Below are 25,996 nucleotides of genomic sequence, written 5' to 3' on the forward strand. Positions count from 1 at the left end.
TCAAATATAGTGTTAAAAATAGAGGCCAGTCACCATGGCTCACACCTGTAATCCCAGCATTTTGGGAGGCCAAGGCGGGTGGATCATGAAGTCAGGAGTTCAAGACCAGTCTGACCAACATAGTGAAACGCCGTCTCTACTAAAAATACAAAAAAATAGCCGGGTGTGGTGGTGTGCAACTGTAATGCCAGCTACTCAGAAGGCTGAGGCAGGAGAATCGTGTGAACCCAGGAGGCAGAGTTTGCAGTGAGCTGAGATTACACCATTGCACTCCCGCCTGAGCAACGTGCGAGACTCCACCTCAAAAAATTTAAAAAATTTTTAAAAAGGAGAGGTATAGGGAGAAAGCTCATTTGGGGATTTTGTAATATTTAAGACAATTTTGGGTGAGGCTTATGGCTACAGTTTGAGATGAACTTTGATCACATTTTTCTGAGAAGCTTTGATTCCTTGCTAAAAATTATGAAAGCCAAACTTAACCTGATTTAGCCAAAGTGACATCAATTTCCTGAAGCAACAGGAAGCTGTCCATTTCATACCAGCATTAACCTACTTTCAGACTAATTTCTAGACAGGTGGGTGACATTAAGGCCCTGTTGCTGGCGATTTGGGGATTTAGGATATTTATGACTATTTCCGATACCACATTCCTGCTCAGAACTATGAGACTATCTCACAGCCTTAAGTTCCATGTCTGATCAAACAGTGCAAGTCACAGAACCTGTGCCCTGTACATCCAGAACCAGCCTGGTCCAGCCCAGTTTAGGAGTGTTGATGATCCAGGCGGGTCAGCAGCATCTCCATTTGGAAAGAGGAATTTGACCTGCCCTGAGTGTGTCGTTCTCCTCTTCTAAGCTTCAGCAGTCCATTACTGATGAGTAAAGTCCCCATTCCTCCATCCACAGGCTTAATGGTACCTATTGTACCTATATTTGTTAGAAATCAGTGGTGAAGCCATTTGGGCTCAGGATTTTCTTTGTGATTTTTAAAAAAATCATTAATTAAATGTATTTACTTGTTATAGATCTATTCAAACTGCCTATTTCTTCTTGAGTTACTTTTTTATAGGTTTGTCTTTTTTTTTTTTTTTTTTTTTTTTTTTTTTTTTTTTTTTTTTTGAGACAGAGTAGTCTCTCTCTGCCACCCAGGCTAGAGTGCATGGCACGATTTTGACTCACTGCAACCTCTGCCTCTCAGGTTCAAGTGATTCGCCTGCCTCAGCCTCCCAAGTAGCTGGGATTACAGGCATGTACCACCATGCCCAGCTAATTTTTAGGAGAGATGGGGTTTCACCATGTTGGCCAGGCTGGTCTCAAACTCCTGATCTCAGGCGATCCACCTGCCTCAGCCTCCCAAAATGCTGAAATTACAGGCTTGAGCCACCATGCCTGGCCTGTGTCTTTCTAGGAATAAATTATCTAATTTGTTGGTACACAATTGTTTATAGGATTTCTCCTCATCATTTATTGCCCCACTGAATCAAATGCTCCTAAATATGACCCCATGCTTTCCTGCCCTTTCACTTTTGTACCTGAAATCCCTTCAACTTAGTCTCTACTTATTGAAATGTATTGAATCCCTACTATAACCAAAATATTCCTCAGAGTTCTCTAGAGAATAAATAAACAGAGTAAGGTCTTGGCTCTCAAAAAGCTAGTATAATGCCTTCTGAAGTGTGTTCTTCAGAACAGAAGTCCTACAAAATGCAACTCAAAAATAGGAAAGACATGAAGGGAACATAGTATCGTATATAATTTCTTCTGTAGGTGGTTCATAATTCTCATTAGTATGTTTATTACTCTAAGAAGTTCTGCCATAGAGAAGCTCAGAATTTCCCAAAAGTACGTGATCATCAAACCCTTTTGTTACATAGCATCTATTAACAACCTAAAAAACTCCTATTCAATGGAAAATACTTCAGGAAACTGTGGACTAGATAAAACATACCCACATAGTTACAGCGCAAGTCAAATGTCATAACTGAGAGCTAGTCCTATGACCCTAATAGGTCCATTGCTCAATGTGCACTGCAAGTCAATACACGGAGACACTGTATTGCAGCAGAGACAGGTGTTTACTTGTAACGCCTAGCAAGGAAACAGGACAAAACCTCAAATCCATCTTCCTGAGGAGTCTGAGGCTAGGAATTTTAAGGGCTTTGGAGTGAGCTGAAGTGTAGAGATTGTTGATTGGCTGAAAAGTGATGGAGGGGGCAGGAATCATGGGAGAGAAAGATGAGGAAATGATATTCTAGTGCTGATTTGTTTTTTCTTTGGGGGTCTTTAAATTGTTTGGCATCAGCTGGTCTACTGGAATTCAAGATCTGCTTAAGCAATTCCTAAACAAAGTCTTATGATTCTAACATTAGAGATCTTATCTATCTAACTTCAGAAATCCTGTCTATAGGAACAATGGGAATGCAAACAGTCGGCATCTAGTGTCGTCAGTGTCTACAGACTTTCACCTACAAGGAAGTTTGTCAAAGTGCAGGCTGATTCGTGCTTAATAAAAATTGTATTTCTGTCCAGAATTTTTGTTAACCCTGTGAGCATAGCTTCAGTCCTTAAAACATGAGTAGGAAGATGAGGGAAACAAAGGAAAGGCAGAGAAGGAAACATAAATAAACCATCCAGGGAATAGAAAGAATAGCAGAAGAGGCAGAGAGAAGAGTTAAAGAAGCTAAAGGAAAAGAGAGTGGGTCAATGTAAGGGTCACTGCTGAGTTTAAAATGAGGAAACTGAGGCCAGTATAAGAAAATAAAATGCCAATTTATTCAGTTGCCCGGGCAAGGTTCTATGGTCCCAGGGAAAGAGGGCCAGAGAAGTTGGGCTGAGTTCCTGGGGCGTGGGGTTTTTATGGCTAGGAGGAACAAGCAACAGCTGGGTGCTCTAATTGGGTCCAGGAGAGCAGGATTGAGACAGGGCAGGCCGCTATTGGTTGGCGGGTTGTTGGGCGGGTTTTCCAGTGCAAGAACTGGCCAGGGTTGCATTAGCTGGAGCCTTCCCGGGGAGCCATGTGGCACAGCTAGGTGCTGAGTGCAGAGCCTGGTGCCGGGTGCAGAGGTGGGTGTGTCTGGCCTCCAGGGAAGGCAACCAGCCTTACAGTTAACAATGTCAAAGAGACCAAGAAATGACTCTTGAATTTAACAATCTTGAAGTCATCATCAACCTTCAGAATAAAAATTCCAGGAAAATGGTGGCAGCACATAAAAGGAAATAAGGAGTAAGTAGAAGAGTATGTCAGTTCCAGTGAAGCAGAGATTATTGTCTCTTATTTGCTGGTAACCCTAGTAACCATAACTAGTGTTAAAAAAAAAAAAAGAATCCTTTGACAATTAAATTTAGCAGAATTTAATTGAGCAAAGAACCCCTCATGAATTGGGAGGCCTCCAAACCAGAATAGGTTCAAAGAAGGTTTGGTGCTACTGCTTGGACAAAGAAGTTTTATGGACAGAAAAAGGAAGGTGAGGTACTGATGAGGTACAGAAATATATTGGTTACAGCTTGGCATTTGCCTTATTTGAACCCAGTTTGAAAAGCTAGCCACCTTTGATTGGCCAACACTTGGTGATTGGCACCAGAGTAGGTTATATAATCGCCTGGTGGGTTCTTCCTGCCCATTACACAGGCATCACCAGTTCACTGAGGCCATGTATTGCAGTAGAGAAAGAGTTTAATTAATGCCAGGCCAGCCACGTGGTTACTACTCAAATCAGTCTCCCCAGAGGCTTTGAAGTAGGGTCTTTCAAGAATAGGTTGGTGAGCAAGGGGGTAGGGAATGGGTGCTGCTGATTGGCTAGGAATGTAATCACAGGGCTGTGGAAAAGAGTCCTTGTGCCCTGAGTCCATCTCTGGGTGGGGGCCACAGGATCAGTTGGGTCAAGAGTCGTGAGTTGGGGTGGGGTCAGAATGCAAAAGTCTGAAATACATCTCAAAAGACCAATCTTAGGTTCACAATAGTGACGTTATCTCGAGAAGCAACTGGAGAAGTCACATTCCAGCCTAAGCAACAGAGTAAGACCCTATCTCAAAAATAAATAAATGAATATGCTAAATTATTCTGATGGTTAGCTTGGCCTATGTCCAGGAATGAGCAGAGACAGCCAGCCTGAGGCTAAAGCCAAGATGAAGTCATCTATGTTAGATTTCTCTCACTGTCATAATCTTTGCAAAGACAGTTTCAGTTACTGTCTGTTTACACATCCAGTCAGGTTATAGTTCACTATGTACAGAGAAACCTTATATGTAAATATGGCTGGGTGTGGTGGCTCATGCCTATAACCCCAGCATTTTGGGAGGCTGAGGTGGTGGATCCCTTGAGCCCAGGAGTTTGAGACCAGCCTGGGCAACATGGCAAAACCCCATCTCTACAAAAAGTTAGCCAGGAGCAGTGGCATGCACCTGTGGTCCCAGTTACCTGGGAGGCTGAGGTGGAAGGATTATCTGAGCCTGGGAGGTCAAAACTGCAGTGAGCCATGTTGGTGCTACTGTACTCCATCCTGGGTGACAGAGTGAGACCGTTTCAAAAAATAAATAAAATATGTAAAGAGACAACTTTAGGCTAAACTTAATTTAATGCTAGCACATTGGCTGGGCATGGTGGCTCATGCCTGTAATCCAAGCACTTTGGAGGCCAAGGTGGGCGGATTGCCTGAGGTTGGGAGTTCAAGAGCAGCCTGACCAACATGCTGAAACCCCGTCTTTATTTTAAAAAACATTTTTTTGAAAAAAAAAAAAAAAACTAGTATATTGAAAGCTCTCCATAAATATTAAACAAGTGGATGAATTAATGTGTGGTGAGTGATGGTTTTTAAAAGGTGAGGCAATGGGGGTAACAAAGGAAAGTCTACAGTAATAGTGTAGTTGAGGAAAAGGGCAACTTGAACACACTTCTAGACGGAGGACTCCAGTGGAAAATTAGACACCAAAGATGCAGAATAGGGAAACTGATGGAACACTATCATAATTAAAGCAAGAGGAAATGAGAACAATGTCACAAGTAGAAGGAGAGGAGAAGGTGGGTCTCATTATGGGTTTCATATTTCCATTAACTATATCAAAATCCACGCAGCCACCCAAGCTAGTATAAATAAAAATTATTAGTTGCTTATACCCATTACTGGAAATAGAAAAAAGAAAAAAAAAACAAAACAAAACAATTACTGGAAGCCATTGTTTTGGACTCAGCTTCTTTACTAGGCGCCAACAGACCAGGCTAAAAAAAAAATAGTCATTGCTTCTGGTCCTAGGCGCTTCGGGAACCGTGGCTTAGGTGCAGACATGGCCAAGTCCAAGAACCACATCACACACAACCAGTCCCGAAAATGGCACAGAAATGGTATCAAGAAACCCCAATCACAAAGATACGAATCTCTTAAGGGGGTGGACCCCAAGTTCCTGAGGAACATGTGCTTTGACAAGAAGCACAACCAGAAGGGCCTAAAGGAGACGCAGGCCAACAGTGCCAAGGCCAGGAGTGCACCTGCTAAGGCCATCAAGGCCCTCTTAAAGCCCAAGGAGGTTAAGCCCAAGATCCCAAAGGGTGTCAGCCACAAGCTCAATTGACTTGCCTACATTGCCCACCCCAAGTTTGGGAAGCGTGCTCGTGCACACACTGCCAAGGGGCTGAGGCTCTTCCAGCCGAAGGTCAAGGCCAAGTCCAAGGATCAAACCAAGGCCCAGGCTGCAGCTCCAGCTTCACTTCCAGCTCAGGCTCCCAAAGGTGCCCAGGTCCCTACAAAGGCTTCAGAGTAGATATCTCTGTCTGCCAATGTGAGGACAGAAGGACTGGTGTGACCCCCCCTGGGACTGCCATCTGCATGGAGCTGGGGTCCTCCTGTGCTATTTGTACAAATAAACCTGAGGCAGGAAAAAATATATATAGTCATCTGTATTAAAGTTCTAAGTCTCCAAACCCACGCTAAATTCTTATCTCACCTTCCTAGAAGGCAGGAGAAAGACTTACAGTTTCAATCTTCAATCCACATGATAATGAAGTTCCCTCTGCTTTAATCCTTACACAAAAGAAGGGGCCTGAAGTAATCTGACATTAACTAGTTGTTTTTCTATTGTTTTAGCCTTCTGTTCCCACCTTAGAAGAAAAGTTGCTTTGAAGTAACTAATATGCTCTGTTCTTTGCTTCTGCTTTCTTCAGCCCTTGTCTGTCTATAAAGCCAACCTCTTCTGCTCAGCTCATCATGTTACTAAAACTCCAGGGGTTTGGGCTAGGTGCTGCTGCTTGGTGCACAGAAAACCAATCATTGAGACATTGAATATTGCCAGAGAAGAAGGTTTTAAATCAAGTCCTGCAGTTGAAGAGATGGGAGATCGGTCTCCAATCCATCTCCCTGACCAACTAAAATCAGAGGTTTCTGTAGCAGGGAAGAAATGTAACTATATGCAGAAAAAACAGGAATTAGGCAGAGGTAAGGAAAATAAATTGGTCAACAGTAAGCAGGTGATCATTTAGGCAATCATGATGGGTTAAGAAGTCTTGAGTCTCTGTTCAGATGCAATGATCTGTTAACTTTCAGCTCCTTGGTACTATTTGAGAGGCCTGATGGTTGGTTTCCTGAGAAAGGAACTCAGATAAGACAAATGCAACTTTCTCAAGTTTTAAGACTGTGAGGATCAATTTTTAAGTTTATTCAAAAGAAATCATAAACATCAGTTTTATGGAACAATTAGGCCAGTTTCAATCCAAACACCTACTCTATTTTATGGAATAAGATATTGCCTGATTCTAGAATCTCAAAGCCAACTAAGATCTTTAACTTTGTTATACTGTTGTCCCTTGATGCTAGAAACCCCAGTCTTCTTTAATGGTGTCCTTAACTTTCCTCTTCTTGCCTGCTTAAATGGGCACCAACCTTTCTCAATTCCACACCTGTCATGCTCCATAGCCACTCCGATTTTTTATCCCCACTGGTACTACCCTAAGGCATTTGCCATTTCTTTCCTGAAATATTTTAATTATTTTCTGACTATGATAGATTAAATTTAGCCTAAAGCTCCTTAAATATTTTAAGTTTGGCCTAAAGTTTTTACCATACAGTAAACTATAACCTAACTGGATGTGTAAATAGACCGTAAACTACGCTTGTAACAAAGAGCCGAGTCTCAACCAATCACAGAAGCTATACTTCAGCCAATCACAGGTGGCCAGCGGTTCAAACAGTGCTCAAGACAAGCACCAGGCTGTAAGCAGTCCAGCTGTTTCTGTACCACACTTCTGTTTTCTGTGTCACTTTCCTCTTTCTGCCCATAAATCTTGCCTGAACATGCGGCACCCTAGAAGTCTCTCTAAACCTATTATAGTTGGGGGTGGGATGTGCTGCCCAATTTGTGAATCATTTTTTACTCAATTATGCTCTATTAAATTGAATTTGCCTAAAGTTTTTCTTTCAACATTAAATCAAGAATTCAGTGGTTTTCTGTTCTCGCAGCCTTTTCTCTATTCTGTCATTAGAACTGTGGTCCTAAAACACAGATGTGATCATGTCATTTTTTTCTTCAAAAAAGCAATAGATCACAGGGCACTGTGGCTCACATCTGTAATCCCAGCTCTTAATGGAGGCAGAGGTGGGAGGATAGCTTGAGCACAGGAGTTTGAGACCTGCCTGGGCAATATAGCAAGATCCTGTTCTCCACAAAAAGGAAAAAAAAAAAAACAAAAAAGCAATAGATCATTCCTATCACATTCCTTCATTTATTGAGCGCTTCCTATGTGCTAGCTGCTGGAGATGCACTGGTGAGTTAAGATAAAGGGAACATTTCAAACTAGCAGCAAATAATCAAATGGTCATCACAAAATGGTGCTCGATGTCCAGGATTGAGTGATTCTCCTGCCTCAGCCTCCTGAGTAGCTAAGACTATGGGCATGTGCCACCATGCCCAGCTAATTTTTGTATTTTTAGTAGAGACAGGGTTTCACTGTGTTGGCCAGGCTGGTCTGAAACACCTGATCTCAGGTGATCTGCCCACCTCGGCCTCCCAGAGTGCTGGGATTACGAGCATGAGCCACCACACTTGGCCAGCAAAGATTTAAAAGAATGAAAATGCCCAATGCTGGCAAATATGTGGGAAAACAAACAAACAACCTCATCCACTATTGATGAGAGTAATAATAGACATAAACTTTTTGCAAGGCAATGTAACAATAATTATTAAAATTCTAAGGCCAGGCACAGTGGCTCACTCCTGTAATCTCAGCACTTTGGGAGGCTGAGGTGGGCAGATCGCTTGAAGTCAGGAATTAGAGACCAGCCCGGCCAACACGGTGAAACCCCATCTCTACAAAAAATACAAAAATTAGCTGGGTGTGGTGGTGTGTGCCTGTAGGCCCAGCTACTTGGGAGGCTGAAGTGGCTTGAGCCCAGGAGGTAGAGTTTGCAGTGAGCCAAGTCATGCCACTGCACTCCAGCCTGGGTGACAGAACCAGACTTTGTCTAAAAAATAATAATAAAGTTTTAGTAATACTCATTTGCCCTAACTATAGTTATCTCTGGAGTTGTGGAATTCATATATATATATATATGTATGTATATGTGTGTGTATTTACTATTTTTTTCTGAGACAGAATCTCACTCTGTCTCCCAGGCTGGAGTGCAGTGGCACAATCTCAGCTCACTGTAACCTCCGCCTCCCAGGCTCAAGCGATTCTTGTGCCTCAGCCTCCCAAGTAGCTGGGATTACAGGTGTGTACCCCCATATCTGGCTAATTATTTATATTTTTAGTGGAGATGGGGTTTTGCCATGTTGGCCAGGTTGGTCTTGAACTCCTGACCTAAGGTGATCTGCCAACCTTGGCCTCCCAAAGTGCTAGGATTACATGTGTGAGCCACTGCACCAGGCCTGGAATTATTATATTTTTTAATAGAACAGTTTTTACTGTTGTATATTGCTAGGAATCTTGAAGGCAAAAATAAATAAAGCAAAAAGAGAAAAAGAAAAAAAATGAACATTTTCCTTCTCCCGGCATTTTTTACAACTTTTCATAGTATTTAAATGTTTTTTTGTTTTTTTTTAATTTTTTTTTTTTTCTTTTGAGACGGAGTTTCGCTCTTGTTACCCAGGCTGGAGTGCAATGGCACAATCTCGGCTCACTGCAACCTCACTGATCTGCCTGTCTCAGTCTCCCAAAGTGCTGGGATTACAGGCATGAGCCAACACGCCCGGCCCGTATCTTTTTTTTTTTAATGGATTCACAAATTTTTTTTCTTTAATGGATTCACATTTTTTAGGTCAACATTCAAGGCCCATCAAAATGAGAAACTAGCCCCACAATGTCACCTCTGCCATTCCCATCCACCTCTCCCTCACCCAGAATTATCCTAGGTGATGCTTTTTGTTCTCCCTATTTCACTCCCTCCACTGTTCCTCCCACTGGAATGCCTTCCCTCCTCCTGTATTAATCAAAATAATACTCATCTTCCCAGGCAGCCCAGGCATGACTTCCCTTTCTCTGGGATGCCTGTGCTCCCATCTGGATTAAATTGTTCCTCCTTGGTGCCGAGGAGGTAGTTTGTTTACACCTCTAGCAGAGCAGAGTTTGTTACTTGTGTCTGGTTTCTCCATTGCCAGCATTTATTATCCACTTCCCTTGCCTTTTCTGTGAAATAAATGTTCATTTCAAAATATTTATTCCGAGCATTGCATGTTCCATACACAAATCCATACTTTAATTATGCACCTCCTGGAGATACACAGCTCAGTCATGTGGGCAATTACCTCAAGTCACAAAATGCTATTTTGTATTAATTTGTATTTTAAGAGAGTGCAGGAATGTATTAAACATGTCTATAGCTGCCTGATGTTTATTCACTGACAATGAGCCGGAATTATTACTTCACTTTAAGCCTTTCTCTGGTGATTTGTTTACAGAGAGTTGTGCTAAATAGCTGAATTGTTGTCATGACCCTTTGCCTAGATCTTTTCAAAACAGTCATTAGATTTGTGTTTTACATAACACACACACACACACACACACACACACACACACACACACAATCTTATAACCAGGAGGAAAACTGAAAACAATTTAGAATTTTAAACTCGAACATGAGTTAAGATTGGGTTTACGGTAATGAGGATAGCCCATGATTTTGTAACTTAACAATAATTTAATTTTTACCCCTTGTAAGTACTGAAGTGTCTGTGGTTGCCAAAAGTAAACTGTGATCGTGTGTAGAATAACTAATAACTGTAAATGAACTTGATCGATAGGGCTCCTCCCAGTAAATCAAATAATTAATCAATTTTTGCTGTGTCAGTGACTACAGTTTCAGGTCCCCAAGTGGGAGTAGCTCTTAAAGCAAAAGTGTCAGCCTATTATCATTTGTAAATTTCCACTAATAGGCCAGCCTGGCTGTGTCTTTTGGCAGCCAGGGCTGTGACCTTTTAACAGCCCAGTATTTGTCATTGTTTTGTTTTTGAGCATCCATATATGCCATGGAAGTTCTGGGGGGAGAGATTCAGAAAAAGAAAACTGAAACTAAGAAGGAAATCAAAGGCAAAAAGCCAGAAACTACTTATTTAGCTTTTTCTTTATGATCTCAGGACTTCAGGGACCTTGAAAGATTGATTGCTTTTCACTCAAGTTTCTCATAAAATTACCTTTGGCTCATACATCTGTTACACAGTAGTTAATTTTACAAGATAAGCAGTACAGAGGAAATGTATCTGAGGGAAATATCGAGTGCCGGAAGCTCAAGAGACACTTATAAGGTCACAGAACAAAGCTAGTAAGTAAAATGGTCCTACTACAGACCTGCAAATAGCAAAGGGTCTGCCTTGGGTTAATTTCAGTGTATCTTTCATCACATTTCACTTTCCTTCTCCAGCAGCATTAAATATAAGTGGGCTTTACTGAACCTGTTCTGAGAGAGCTTTTTGAATTGCTTGGCCGAAGAGCAATCATGATTCAAGTTCATGAAATGTGAACTTTGTATTTTAGCATCCACTTCCCTGTAATGATCTTAAGACTGTACTAGCCACAGCAACAAATGTTTTAACCAGTTCTTCATGTTCATAATTACTAATGCCATGCTTAGATACTAAATGTGCTTTCAGAAAAGCACCATTGGCTATCCCACTGATAGAAATTATTAGTAGTCTTTTAAATTCAATCTTCTCGCCCAGTAGAAGGAGTCCATAGGTTGACAAGGTATGGAGGCTCACACCTGTAATCCAAGCACTTTGGGAGGCTGAGGCAGGTAGATCACCTGAGGTCAGGAGTTTGAGACCAGCCTGGCCAACATGGTGAAACTCCGTCTCTACTAAAAATACAAAAAATTAGCCGGGCATGCTGGCGGGTTCCTGTAATTGCAGCTACTCCCGAGGCTGAGGCAGGAGAATCACTTGAACCCAAGAGTGAAACTCCATCTCAAAAAAAAGGAGTCCCAGAGGCTCAGAGAGGCTCCTAATGATCTAGCAGGTTGTTTGAGGGCAGAGCTAGAATAAGAACCAGGTGTCTTAACTAATCTAGACTCATAATCCAGAGCTCTTTCTAATCTAGCTGACTAAAAGCCAGAATAATTTCTCACAGTCAGAGAAAGTCTGTGAATTAACCTTCTATTTGGATATGTTGGTCTTCTATTATAAAATATGCAAAAGGCTGATTTAACATCAATATATGTCAGCACTTGGTAAATGCTCACAAACTTCCTTAAGAAGCATTTTAAGGCCGGACATGGTAGCTCACACCTGTAATCTCAGCACTTTGAGAAGCTGAGGTGATCCCTTGAGTTCAGGAGTTTGAGACCAGCCTAGGTAACATGGTAAAACCCCATCTCTACTGAAAATACAAAAACTAGCCAGGCATGGTGGTGCATATCTGTGGTCCCAGCTACTAATAGTTAATCTCATTACTTTTATTATGTTAATTTACTTATTTCTTCATTTCAACAAATATTTATTCAGGGCCTACTGTGTGTCAAGCACTGTTTTAGGTACTTAGGATGCAGGGGTGAACAAAAATGACACAAATCCCTGCTCTCATGGAGTTTACAGACAGCATAATGTGGATAGATTTTGCCTTCTGTTGAAGTAATCCTTAAATTAACATCCCCTTAAGAATTAATTCTTAGGCCGGGCGTGGTGGCTCCCGCCTGTGATCCAAGCACTTTGTAGACCAAGGTGGGCTGATCACCTGAGGTCGGGAGTCCAAGACCAGCCTGACCAACCTGGTGAAACCCTGTCTTAAAAAAAAAAAAAAAAAGAATCCTTAAATACCAAAAAACTGGACAAAAAATTGCATAATTAATTATTTGCAATAATAAGTGCTATGAAGGAAAAATCCAAGGTGTGATGGTAAGATAATAAGATTTACTAGAGACTTGTTACTAGAATCCCTTGTGGAGGGGTTACTCACTTTAATGAGATTCTGAGTCTGGCTGTGGATAGGGAGAACTTGGTATTTTGAAACCCCCTTCTGGTGCATCTGGCCCCTCCCGGCCTCCTTTTCCTTTGTGACAACCCTACACCACACTCTGGAGCTCCACTCCTGAGCAAAGCAAAAACCAAGTACAGCAGTTACTGTGGCCTTCGGGTGCTGCTTCCCACCCAGATGCGTGTTCTGGATGAGCAACAGCAGCAATTACTCTAGGGCCAGAATCAGGGCAGGAGAGCATGACTCAAGGCTCTCAACTTTAAATGCAGAGTTCTGGCCAGGCACGACAGTTCACATCTATAATCTCAGCACTTTGGGAGGCTGAGGCGGAGGATTTCTTAAGGCCAAGAGTTTGAGACCAACCTGGTCAACATGGCTAGACTCCATCTTACAAAAAAAAAACTAGCCAGGTGTGATGGCGCACATCTGTGGTCCCAGCTACTTGGGAGGCTGCAGCAAGAGGATCCCTTGAGCCCAGTAGGTCAACGCTGCAGTGAGTTGTCATCATACCACTGCACTTCAGCCTGGGTGACAGAGCAAGACCCTGTTAAAACAAACAAACAAACAAACAAAAACCTAAGGATTTCTCTAAATGGACATCTGAACAAACTTTTTTCAAATGTCCAAACGTAAAAAATATTCACTTTTCTGTCAAAAACCATGAAAGCATTTGTACGCTTGAACTCAGCAATTCTACTCTTAGACATTTAAGAATTAATTCAGCAGAAGAATAAAGCTATGTACACCGAGTTGGTCATTCCAGTGTTAAGCATAACAAGGAAAAAAAGCAAAAAGGCTAAATATTCTATACTTGGGAAACAAGTAGATCGTGGTGTATTAATTCGTCAGGATTACTAATTTATGGCCATGGTCACCTGTGGGAAAATATGAGTGAAGTAAGAGCACATGAAGAAGAATACAAAATTCTATGTCAATGATGCAAGCTATGTAAAACAGAGTTCACAAAACACAGATGACAAAGCAAAACAGAAAATTGGAATCAAGGCCGGGCACGGTGGCTCAAGCCTGTAATCCCAGCACTTTGGGAGGCTGAGGCGGGTGGATCACGAGGTCAAGAGATCAAGACCATCCTGGTCAACACGGTGAAACCCCGTCTCTACTAAAAATACAAAAAATTAGCTGGGCATGGTGGCGCGTGTCTGTAATCCCAGCTACTCAGGAGGCTGAGGCAGGAGAATTGCCTGAACCCAGGAGGCGGAGGTTGCGGTGAGCCGAGATCGTGCCATTGCACTCCAGCCTGGGAAACAAGAGCAAAACTCAGGTCTCAAAAAAAAAAAAAAAAAAAAAAAAAGAAAGAAAATTGGAATCAATTTGCTAGGGTGGTAGGACAACAGGACAGAAACCCACATTGAACTGGATTAAGCAAAAAGGAGAAAATTCATTTGCTCAGGTAACCAAGTTCTTAGGTAGGGCAAAGGAGGCACTGGCCTTGGGTATGTCTCCAAAGAGAGACACATTGCCATCAGGATTTCCCATCCCTCTCTATCTTCACTACCCTCTCCAGGGAAGTCTCTTTCTCTCAACCCAGCTTCTTCCCAAGATGACAATTTATCCACTAAACTCATTATCATATCTTTCAACCAGGATGACAGCACCTACTTAAGTTTTAGCTCTAGTTTAAGAATAACTCTAGGAAAGGTACTGATTGACCTGGTTTGGGTCATGTGTCCATCTCTGGACCATCGATGGCCAGGCTACTAGGATTGGTAGGCACCTCACAACCAACCCCTGTGGTCAAGGGATCTGGGCCATCTAAGAAGAAAGTTGACTGGCTGCAGAGGCTCACGCCTGTAATCCCACTTTGAGAGGCTGAGGTGGGCAGTTCTCTTGAGCTCACAAGTTCAAAACCAGCCTGGGCAATGTAGTGAAACTCTGTCTTTACAAAAATTAGCCAAACATAGTGGTGCATGCCTGTAGTCCCAGCTACTCAAGAGTAGCTGAAGTGGGAGGATCTTCCTGAGCTTAGGAAGACGAGGCTGTAGTGAGCCATGATTGTGCCACTGCACTCCAGCCTGGGTAACAGAAACCCTATTTCTCAAAAAAAAAAAAAAAAAAAAAAAAAAAAAAAAAAAAAAAATTAATTAAATTTAAAAAGTATTTAGATTTTTTTAATTAAAAAAAAAAAAGAAGACAGAAACTTCCATGAGGGTCCTGTGTCTACAGGAAGAGGAAAGCATTTGCCTAAAAGGAGAGGAGAGAAAAGAGAAGTACTGCTCCCAGTGGAATCAATTTGTCTATTGCCCAATTTAACATTTTAGAAAGGTATCTTATTCCCTTAATACAGGTTCCACAGCAGATTGAAATTCCCTGATGCAATGTGCTTTATTAATAAGGCCACATGGTACACTAGGAAGAGCACTACACCAAATGCCAGAAAAATGGATTCTGGTCCTGACCACCATGAATAAGTAGCACGACTTTGGGCTAGTCCTTAAACTTCTCTGGGTTTCCATTTCTTCACCCCTTCCAGAACACTATAATTTCCTTGAGGGTTAGAACCCAGCCTGTCTGTAATGGACGTTTGCATTTGGTAATAACTCAAGGAGCTTGGATGGGCAAAAGGACAAGTTGAAAATACAGTTGCAACAAAGGCCTCAGCCATCCAGGGAGCTCTGGACCTCGGATGGCCTTTCAGGGTTGACACAAATTTCAGCAAGTGGGTCTGGCTTTTATAACCCTGCTGTGGTTTGGATGTTTGTCCCCTCCAAACTTCGTGTTGAAATATGATCCTCATAGTTGAAGGTGGGGCCTAACAGGAGGTGTTAGGGTCAGTATACCCAGCTGCTGGGAAAATAAGTGCCTTCCTCCTGAAGGAGGATATCTGGACAGCATACTACAGCATCCATTACAGTCAATAGACACAGTGGCTGGGAAGGTAGGTGCTCGTTAAATATTTGTTAAATTAATATGTTATATAAGATAGAAAATGTGGATTAGACCCTTTTAGGAGTTACTCAGAACCTCTTCTCAGCCAGGCGTGGTGGCTCACGCCTGTAATCACCACACTTTAGGAAGCTGAGGCAGGCAGATCATGAGGTCAGGAGATCAGGACCATCCTGGCCAACGTGGTGAAACCCCATCTCTACTAAAAATACAAAAATTAGCTGGGTTTGGTGGCGTGTGCCTGTAATCCCAGCTACTCAGGAGGCTGAGGCACGAGAATCACTTGAACCCAGCAGGTAGAGGTTGCCATGAGCCGAGATCATGCCATTGCACTCTAGCCTGAGCAACAAGACCAAGACTGCCTAAAACAAAACAAAACAAAACAAAACCCTCTTCTCATTCTGGGGGCTGCCAGATTTGCAAATTGTTAAATAAATAACTAGCCCTTTTTAGCACTATTGCATATACCTATTTGTCTCCTGGAGGATATATGGGAAAGGAAAAATAAAAATCTTTAGTTTTTTTGGTTTTTGTTTTAGGGGTGTTGGGCGGTTTTTAAATATAGGAGTTGTAATAGGAATAATAAGAATAGAAGAAGAATGTCTACTAAAATTAATGTTGACTGACTTGTTCAGCTAGCAAGAATAAAGCATTCTTTGCGGTGGACTTAACAGTAGAAAGTATTAAGGAAGCAATTACTATATATATTACATACCGTCAAACTGTGCTGTCCAATGCAATAGCCACTTACCACAGGAGACTTTGATTTAAAATAGTTAAAATTAAATAAAATTTAAAATTCAGTTTCTTAATCACACTAGGCGTATTTCAAGTCCTCAGTAGCTATATATGGCTACCATATTATAGTGCAGATAAAACTTTTCCATCATCACAGAGAGTTCTATTGAAGAGCTCTGGTCTACACTGAATCGTTGTATTCTTTACTTTCATTCAATAAAAATCCAATTTACTCTCACGAATTGTGCTGTTCATTATTGTGAGAGTGCTGGAACGAGAGCCAAAAATTAAAAAGGCTTGGGCAAAAAGGATTGCCCTGAATCCAGCTTTCTTCTTGGAAATCCAAGTAGTACAGGACAATACCTCAACTGGAATAAGTCTTCGTTGTCATTTTGTTTTGTCCTGTCCTGTCTGGATTGTCTGGATGCAACCAGGACAAAATGCCCTCAGCCGTTTCTTTTTAAAAAATTTTTTCTAATTTTAAATTTATTTTATTTTATATATATACATATATAGATAGATAGATAGATATTTTTTTTTAGAGACCGGGTTTCACCATGTTGGCCAGGGATGGTCTTGATCTCCTGACCTCATGATCCACCCGCCTCAGCCTCCCAAAGTGCTAGGATTATAGGTGTGAGCCACCACCACAGCTGCTAACACCCTGAGATTCTAAAGCTCTGCCTGTGGCCTCGCCATTGGTAAGGAACAACTGCTCCTTCAAGTCTCAAACTGTCAGGATTTAGACGTTCAACACCAGATTTGTGTTGCTTTTAAGAATGCTTCCTGGAATTAGCTTTGAGTCTGATATATTGAAGGCCAGAAGAAATGCTGTCTTTCCCTTTCCTAATAATTTTTTTTTTCAGCAGGTGAGTTGTTACACAGTCCTTAGTGGATTCCGATGTTCATGGCCACTGTCCTGCTTCTATTAATTTTTTTAAAGTTTTGACCTGTTATACTTATGTAAAAGAAGCAGATTCATAGAAATGAATTCCCAAGAACTCATCAAGCAGTCTTAATAATTTTCTTTTTTCTTTTATTTTTTTGAGACAGAGTTTCCCTCTTGTTGCCCAGGCTGGAGTGCAATGGTACAATCTCGGCTCACCGCAACCTCCGCCTCCCAGGTTCAAGCGATTCTCCTGCCTCAGCCTCCCAAGTAGCTGGGACTACACGCATGTGCCACCACACCTGGCTAATTTTGCATTTTTAGTAGAGAGGGGGTTTCTCCATGTTGGTCAAGCTGGTCTCAAACTCCCAACCTCAGGTGATCTGCCCATCTTAGCCTCCCAAAGAACTGGGATTACAGGTGTGAGCAACCACGCCTGGCCAACAATTTTCAGTTCATAGGCTATCTAGCCTTCTTTGTCTCCCCTACCCACACTCTCCACCCAGGATTAACTAGACCCAAATTCCAAATATCACATCATTTTATTTGTAAATATTTCTCTGTGTATCTCTAAAAGATAGGGATGCTCTTTAAAAATAATATTAAGCATAATAACAGCTTAAAAACCCAATAATTCCTTAGTATTTTCAAAAATCCAGACATCCAAATAAGGTCCATACACGCTGGACACAGTGGCTTGCACCTATAATCCCAGCTGCTGGGGAGGTTGAAGCAAAAGGATCACTGGAGCCCAGGAGTTCGAGACCACACTGGGGAATGTAGGAAATCCTGTCTCCAAAACTTAGCAGGGCATAGTGGCCCAGACATCTATTCCCAGCTAGTTGGGAGGATCACTTGAGCCCTAGAGTTTGAGGCTATATTGAGCTATGATAGTGCCACTGTACTTCAGCCTGAGTGATAGTTAAGAGACCCCATCCCTAAAAAATACAGATTTTTTTAATGTAAAAATTTAAAAACTAGGTCTAGTCATGCATGGTGGTTCACATCTGTAATCCCAGCATTTTGGGAGGCTGAGGCAGATGGATCTCCTGAAGTCAGGAGTTCAAGATCAGCCTAGCCAACATAGTGAAACCCTGTCTCTACTAAAAATACAAAAAATTAGCTGTGCGTGATGGCAGGCACCTGTAATCCCAGCTACTTGGGAGGCCGAGACAGAAAAGTCATTTGAACCCAGGAGGCGGAGGTTGCAGCAAGCCAAAATCACACGGTTGCACTCCAGCCCAGGAAACAAGAGTAAAACTCCATCTCAAAAAAAAAAAAAAAAAAAAAAAAAAAAAAACCTAGGTTCATACAATGCAAATGGTTGACACATCCTTTTAAGTCTTCAAATCTTTGCATCCTCTTCTATATCTCTTTTTATTCCCCCCAGCTTTTTGTAGAAGAAACCAAGTCTTCTGTCTTACAGTTTCCCAGACTCTAGACTTCGTTCATTACATCCCTGTGGTATAATACAACCTGTTCCTCTGTCTCCTTTATTTTCTGTAAATGGGAGTTAGACCTGGAGTCTTGATCAGATTCAGGTTTGGCTTTTTCTTTTCTTACAAGACACTTTATCATTGTGTTGTATACTTCTATTCAGTTAAAGTACCAGATAATGATGTCATCATCAGTCATTGATAATCGTTGCCTAGATCTATTGCAATCTAGGTTGCAAAACTGTGATGATTTAATTCTATCATTTTTCTTCATTTATTACCTGGAATGCACCCTTTAAAAAGTCACTTTCCCTCATTTACTATTCAGTTACACAGAGGTAAAGTTAATGTAGGAAAGGCAAAACAAATGCTTGATTTTTTTTCTCTTTATTGCCAGTTTTCAAAAGAATAAGGTGGTTCCCCACCATCCTCCAGAAGGTTAACTCTGGGTTTTTATTTGCTTGATATCATCATGAGATAAACATATTTGATGTGTCTCAATTGATTGCAATTATTACACAGATTGTTCCATCTTTGGCCAATGGGAGCATCTTCAGGTTAGCTCTGGAGTCCTTTTGACATGACCTCAGTAGGGAATGTCAAATACCTTATTATCTGTTGTAATAATATGTGCCATTTTCTAATCTCTTTGCTTTGGTATTATTTCATATTTCCCCTGCAAAGACACCACACACTCATGATTGCAGAGTCACAGAACTTAAGATTTTTTTATATAAAAACTCGGGAATGTGGCTGGGTGCGGTGGCTCACACCTGTAATCCCAGCACTTTGGGAAGCCAAGGTGGGTGGATCACTTAAGGTAAGGAGTTCAAGACAGTCTGGCCAACATGGAGAAACCCTGTCTCTAATAAAAATTCAAAAATTAGCCAGGCATGGTGGCACGTACCTGTAATCCCAGCTACTCGGTAGTCCGAGACAGGAGAATTGCTTGAAACAGGGAGGTGGAGGTTGTGGTGAGCCAATATCGTGCTGTTGCACTCCAGCCTGGGCAACAGAGCAAGACTCCACCAGAAAAAAATAAATAAAACAGGCTGGATGTGGTGGCTCAAACTTGTAATCCCAGCACTTTGGGAGACTGAGGTGGGTGGATCACCTGAGGTCAGGTGTTTGAGACCAGCCTTGCCAACATGGTGAAATCCCGTCTCTACTAAAAATACAAAAATTAGCCAGGCATGGTGGCAGGCATCTGTAATCCCAGCTACTCAGGAGGCTGAGGCAGGAGAATTGCTTGAACCAGGGAGGTGGAGGTTGCAGTGAGCCAAGCTTGCACCACTGCTCTCCAGCCTGGGCCACAGAGCAAGACTCCATCTTAGAAAAATAAATTTTAAAAAACCAACAACAAAAAACCTCAGGAATGCAGTTCTTCTGTCTTCAATATATTATGAATAATTTATATTCATTTATTTAACAAGTAGTTACTGAGAATTGACTATATACCAGATACTAGAACAATTCACAATCCAGCAGGAAAGACAGTTTTTTTAAGTGATATAAATGTTTTTCATAGAACAAAGAAAAAAAAATGATATAAATGGTTATATTTAAGCATGCTATGGTGAAAAGGACTATAAAAGAAAAGGAGAAGGTGCAATGAGCATACAGCTAGTCCTCGACTTACGACCATGATTGGTTCCAACAGACTGGTCGTAACACGATTTGGTCGTAAGTTGAATAGGCTATATGTACAGTACTGTGAAATGATGTTATAAAAATATTTAAGTCATATTTTATCATAATTTTCTTTCATTATTGTTATATATCATAATTTTCTTTGTTCACTTTATGCCATTGTATCATCTCTACACCATTTTGTTTCTTATTTTTACATTTGTCAGGTTTAAGTAAAACACTGCATTACCAGTACAACTGGTTTAATATTTGCAAAACATACAAAATCACAAAATACAGGTGCATACAAAAATACAAAATACAGGTGTAAAAAATGCCATAGGAAACATTTTCCCAATTGCAAAACATATCAAAATATATAAACACATACGAAACCTTTTATTGGCCGCTGGTACTTGGCTGCGGATCATTGATATCGTCATCTGAGGCGGCAGTTGGGGTTACTGGAGTTGGTTTTTTCATAAACACGGTGAGCTTTGTCTGAATTGTATGTTTCTTTTTTTCATAAATTTCACGATACAGACGAAACACATCGTGCGCCATCTGTTCAATCCTTGCAGTCGAGTGTGATAACTTCGTATCACGTGCAATCACATTCACTTTCTTTCCTCCTTCGCACTGCTTAATTACCTTCATTTTCATGTCGAGATCGATGGCCTTTCTGTCCTTCTTGGCAGGCTGAGGCGTAGACAAAGACAGTTTCCTCTTGGTAGACATCTTGGGAGGGGTTTGATGAAAAATATCCAAGACACAAAACACAAATTGCTGTACCGAGTCTGGGATAACAGTTGAAATGGTGCACGCGGAGATGGTAGTGCTGCCGGAAGCTGGTCCGCACTGTCGTATGCCCAGCTGGGCAACGTTTGCGCTACCAGATGCTGAGTAGTCGTGGCTAGGGGTTGTGGTCGTAAAGTCAAATGGTCATAAGTTGCATAGGTCATAAGTCGATCAATACCTGTATATAACCCCTAGGCTGAGGTGTTAGGGAAGATCTTCTTGAGGAAGTGAGTGAGAAGCTGAAATGCAAAGGGTAAGTAGGATGAGATTAGCTAAGCAGAGAGATAAAGAACCTTTGCATGTGCCAAGTCTGGAGGTAGGAGAAACTTATCACGCCCAAGGAACTGAAAGGCCTTTGTGAGCTGGACTGTGGGAAGTGAGCAAGAGTGGGTACACAATGATGCTGGAAACGCATGTGGAGGCCAAATTACGCAGGGCCTGTGAATCACATTAAGGATTTTAGACTTTCTCCCAAAAGAAATGAAAAGCCACTGGAAGGTTTTCAGAGAGAAACAACATGATCAAAGTTTCATTTTTGTGAAAACGTTCCAGCTGTTATGTGGAGAATAAACTGGAAAGAACAAGAATGAAAATGAGGCCAGGCACAGTGGTTCATACCTGTAATCACAGAAGTTTGGGAGGCCAACACGGACAGATTGTTTGAGCCCAGGAGTTCATGACCAGCCTGGGCAACTTGGCAAGGTCCCATCTCTACAAAAAACACAAAAATTAGCCAGGCATGGTGGTATGCATCTGTGGTCCCAGCTACGTGGGAGGCTAAAGAGGAAAGATTGCTTGAACCCAGAAGATCAAGGCTGTGGCGAGCTGATATAGCACCAAGACCCTGTCTCAAAAAAAAAAAAAAAAAAAATGAAAATGAAAATTAGGGAGCTCTTACAGTAGTCCGGGTGAAAGATCATGTTGTGTTGAACTAAGATGACAGCAGTGAAGATAGACATGGACAGATTCAAGAGATTTATGCACAACCAAAAATAGCCAGATGCTTAAGGGAGAAGCAAGAGAAGCATTCCCACTAAACTCAGGAACAAGACAAGGATACCCACTATCACCATGTTCTTTAACATCTTTCTAGATGTATTAGTCAATGCAGTTAGACAAGAGAAGGTAACTCATGGTATCAAAACTGGAAAAAAGTTATAAAGTATCACCATGTAGATTCTATCATTATATATGCAGAAAACCCAACAGAATCAGAAAATCCACTAAAAACAAAAATTCAATTAATGTCTATAAACCAATTATCTTTATGGTATAGTGGTATAGCAATCAATTAGGTATAGTGGGGAAAAGATACTATTTAGAATAGCAACAAAAAACATAAATTCCCAGACCAGGCATGGTGACTCATGGCTATAATCCCAACATTTTGCAAGGTTTAGGTGGCCAGATTGCTTGAGCCCAGAGTTCAAGATCAACCTGGGCAACATAGTGAAACCCTGTCTCTACAAAAAAATACAAAAATTAGCTGGGCAGGGTGGTGCGTGCTTGTAGTCCCAGCTACTCAGGAGGCTGAGGTGGGAGGATCATGTAAGCCCAGCAGGTTGAGGCTGCAGTGAGCCATGATTATGCCACTTCTCCACCTTGTCCCAAAAATAAAAAATTTTAAATTCCCAGGAATAGACTTGCCAAGAATTGTACAAGATCTATATGATGAAAACTTTAAAATGTTTCTCAGGAACACAGCAAAGACTTGGAACAAATGGGAAGGTCTCCCATGCTCTTGGATAGGATGACATTCACAAAACGTTAGTTCTCCCTACACACATCCACACATTTAGAAACAGATACATCTTTGATTACATTGGCAAATGCAGGTTGGGTTGCTTAACAGGTGAAAACAGAAGCCACAAGGCAATAGAACAATGTTAGTTGAGAGGAAGTGGCCTTTTATGGAGGTAGAGACAGAACAGCGTGTGCAAAGACATGGGAAATACTTTTATTGCATTCAAGGTGTGCAAAGATGGGAAATACTTATCCCATCCAAGGAACTCAAAAGTGGACTGCAGTAGGTGAGGAAGAGAGGGTATGTATGGAATTTTTCCAGGTAGTGAGTTTAGAAGAAGCAAACAAAGTGAGGCAGTAGGGACTGGAGGCTGCAAGGCCATACTCCCAGCAGGACTGGCTGCTCTGGAGGCAGGGATAAGGTACTGGCTGATAGCTCCTTGCAACAGAAGGATTCAGCCCTACCCCTCCTAGGAGAACAGGGATTCTTCATAGCAATGTTAAGAGTAGTACTGTAAGGCTGGGCGCGGTGGCTCAAGCCTGTAATCCCAGCACTTTGGGAGGCCGAGGCGGGTGGATCACGAGGTCAAGAGATCGAGACCATCCTGGTCAGCATAGTGAAACCCCGTCTCTACCTAAAATACAAAAAATTAGCTGGGCGTGGTGGCGCGTGCCTGTAATCCCAGCTACTCAGGAGGCTGAGGCAGGAGAATTGCCTGAACCCAGGAGGCGGAGGTTGCAGTGAGCCGAGATCGCGCCATTGCACTCCAGCCTGGGTAACAAGAGCGAAACTCCGCCTCCGCCTCAAAAAAAAAAAAAAAAAAAAAGAGTAGTAGTGTATACAAACTGGACCTTCATGGATGTCTCCCAAAGTCACTGAGCTCAGGACCTTGGTTCTTCCTGGGTCCCATGGGTCTCACTGGAAATTGGTTCTCAACAGTCCACTTTCAGCCCTTCACAGAAGACATATGGTTGTTTTTACAAGACATCTACTCTTAATACCAGCAGGGGATAAAGTTGGCGTTGTTTATACAGAAGCAGGGAAGGATGAGTGAGGGAAGCTCCCCTCGCCCCAGGGCCACCCTGCTGCAGTGATCTGTGGCACCCAGGCTAGAGAGCCAGCTTCTAACAGAGGTGCAGTTGTGGTTAGGAATGGAGGAGCGCTAACCTGATATCAGGACAGAACTGTAACCTCTTACCCATAGTTAAACAATGATAGGGCGGCACAGACTTAGGAAGCCCCGACTTTATGTACCTAATCAATGGCTGATTTCCTGTCCCAAAGAAGCTTAGGTCCTGGGAAGGTGACTTGAAGTCCATTTGCTGGAACAAAGGCACACAGCAGTCCTGCTTCATGAGCTGCCAACTGAAACTGTCAGAATCTATTTAAGAAAACCAGGCCAGTCTGGCAGTCTGGCTGCACTTACTGAGAATGTCCATCTGAGACAAAGAGGGAAAGAGTGCTCATTCAATTCATTCACTGATACTTACTGAGGGCCTACCACGTGCCAACTCCATTCTAGGTGGTAGGGATACAGAAATGAGCCAAATAGACACAACTCCTGTCCTCACAAAGCTTACTTTCTAGTGGAGGGAGATAGACCAATAAAAATGTAGACAAAATAGTATTAGTGGCCAGGTGCAGTGGTTCACTCCTGTAATCCCAGCACTTTGGGAGGCTGAGGCTGGTGGATTATGAGATCGGGAGATAGAAACCATCCTGGCCAACACGGTGAAACCCTGTCTCTACTGAAAATACCAAAGTTAGCTGGGTGTGGTGGCATGTGCCTGTACTACTCAGGAGGCTGAGGTAGGAGAATCATTTGAACCTGGGAGGCGGAGATTGCAGTGAGCTGAATACGTGCCACTGCACTCCAGCCTGGCAGCAGAGCAAGACTTGATCTCAAAAAAAAAAAAAAAAAAAAAAAAATTGTGTTAGTTAAAAGGTGATAGTGCTTCAGTTTAAGTTAGCATCGAAAAATGTCAATAGGGCATTTTTAGGACACAACAAGGTATTGGCAGAGCGCATTGGTAAGGTGGAGGACCCTGTATTCATTTGGTAGAGCAGTTGGTGAAGGGCTTTCTAAAAGTGACATTTAAGCTGAATCCTGAAAGATAAAGAGCCAGACATGTGAAGAGTTCAGGAGAGGGAGAAATATTACAAAGGCCTGAGTTGGGCAAGAACTTGGAATATTCAGAAAACATAAAGTGCATCAATTTCTGCACTGAGTTGGGGAAAATCCTGAACATGAGGCTGGGGGAAGCGGGCATGCCATGAGAATGTGGGTCTTTCCTAACACGTTGTGCTCATTACAGCACAATTATCGGTTCAACTGTAACACTGCCCACTTACAGTTCACTGCCTAACTCAGCTGCCTGGCCTCAGCTCAGAGAGAGCCATCTTAAGAAAGTCCCAAGAATGGCCAAAGCAGAAGTCAAGGTTATGTTCCGAAGCTCATACATGACACTCCTTGGGAAGCTTCCAGGATTTTCATTCAGATCATTTATTTATATGTTAAATACTCTTTTAATAAATTTCCTAGGCCGGGCGCGGTGGCTCAAGCCTATAATCCCAGCACTTTGGGAGGCCGAAGCGGGTGGATCACGAGGTCGAGAGATCGAGACCAACCTGGTCAACATGGTGAAACCCCGTCTCTACTAAAAATACAAAAAAAAAATTAGCTGGGCATGGTGGCGTGTGCCTATAATCCCAGCTACTCAGGAGGCTGAGGCAGGAGAATTGCCTGAACCCAGGAGGCGGAGGTTGCGGTGAGCCGAGATCGCGCCATTGCACTCCAGCCTGGGTAACAAGAGCGAAACTCCGTCTCAAAATAAATAAATAAATAAATAAAAAATAAATTTCCTTAGTGGGTTTCCAAGCCCGCAGCAGATTAGAAGGGGAGAGAAGGGCAGGCACTCTGTTCAAATGACATTTTAATTCAGTGAGTCATTTTGCTTGGAAACCACCCTCCATGACTGACTTTATATGACTGCAAGGACTCCCGGGATCACTCGAACACCTTGCCAACATTTATGTTTACTGTAGCATGGTATAGCGAGAAGGATGCTGATATACATTAGTAGACCTAGATACAAGTCCTGATTCCCCACTGGGTTGTGAATGACGGGAGGACATGTGTCTTAGTCATCTTTCAGTTCACCCATAACCCATGCCCCTTGTCCAAGCCTAGAATAATGCCAGTCATGTAACAGTGCCTGATAAATGGATCCTGAATAAATAAATGGAAATATGATCTTGGATAAATTGCCCTTTCTGTTCCTCACATGCCCCATCTATAAAAGAGCGTGCGCATCTTAAGGGCTTGCTTGGAATAGTAGATAACACAGTGTGTATAGAAAGAGTAATGTTAAGTAAACATACAATATAAACACAAGATATTTTGCTACTTGTGGCTGAATCACACAGAGGTGTCCTTCAAAGAAAGGGTCAAGGGAACCTTTAGGTCTTTGTGCC

The 25,996-nt window shown here is 42.1% G+C and overlaps 1 pseudogene; it reads left to right on the forward strand.

Moving 5' to 3' along the window:
• Positions 1-5,279: 5,279 nt before the first annotated feature.
• Positions 5,280-5,753, forward strand: LOC101045205 (large ribosomal subunit protein eL29-like; annotated as a pseudogene).
• The last annotated feature ends 20,243 nt before the right edge of the window (positions 5,754-25,996 follow it).

Source organism: Saimiri boliviensis, chromosome 1 (genome assembly GCF_048565385.1).
Source record: "Saimiri boliviensis isolate mSaiBol1 chromosome 1, mSaiBol1.pri, whole genome shotgun sequence".
In the NCBI taxonomy this organism is placed as follows: domain Eukaryota; kingdom Metazoa; phylum Chordata; class Mammalia; order Primates; family Cebidae; genus Saimiri; species Saimiri boliviensis.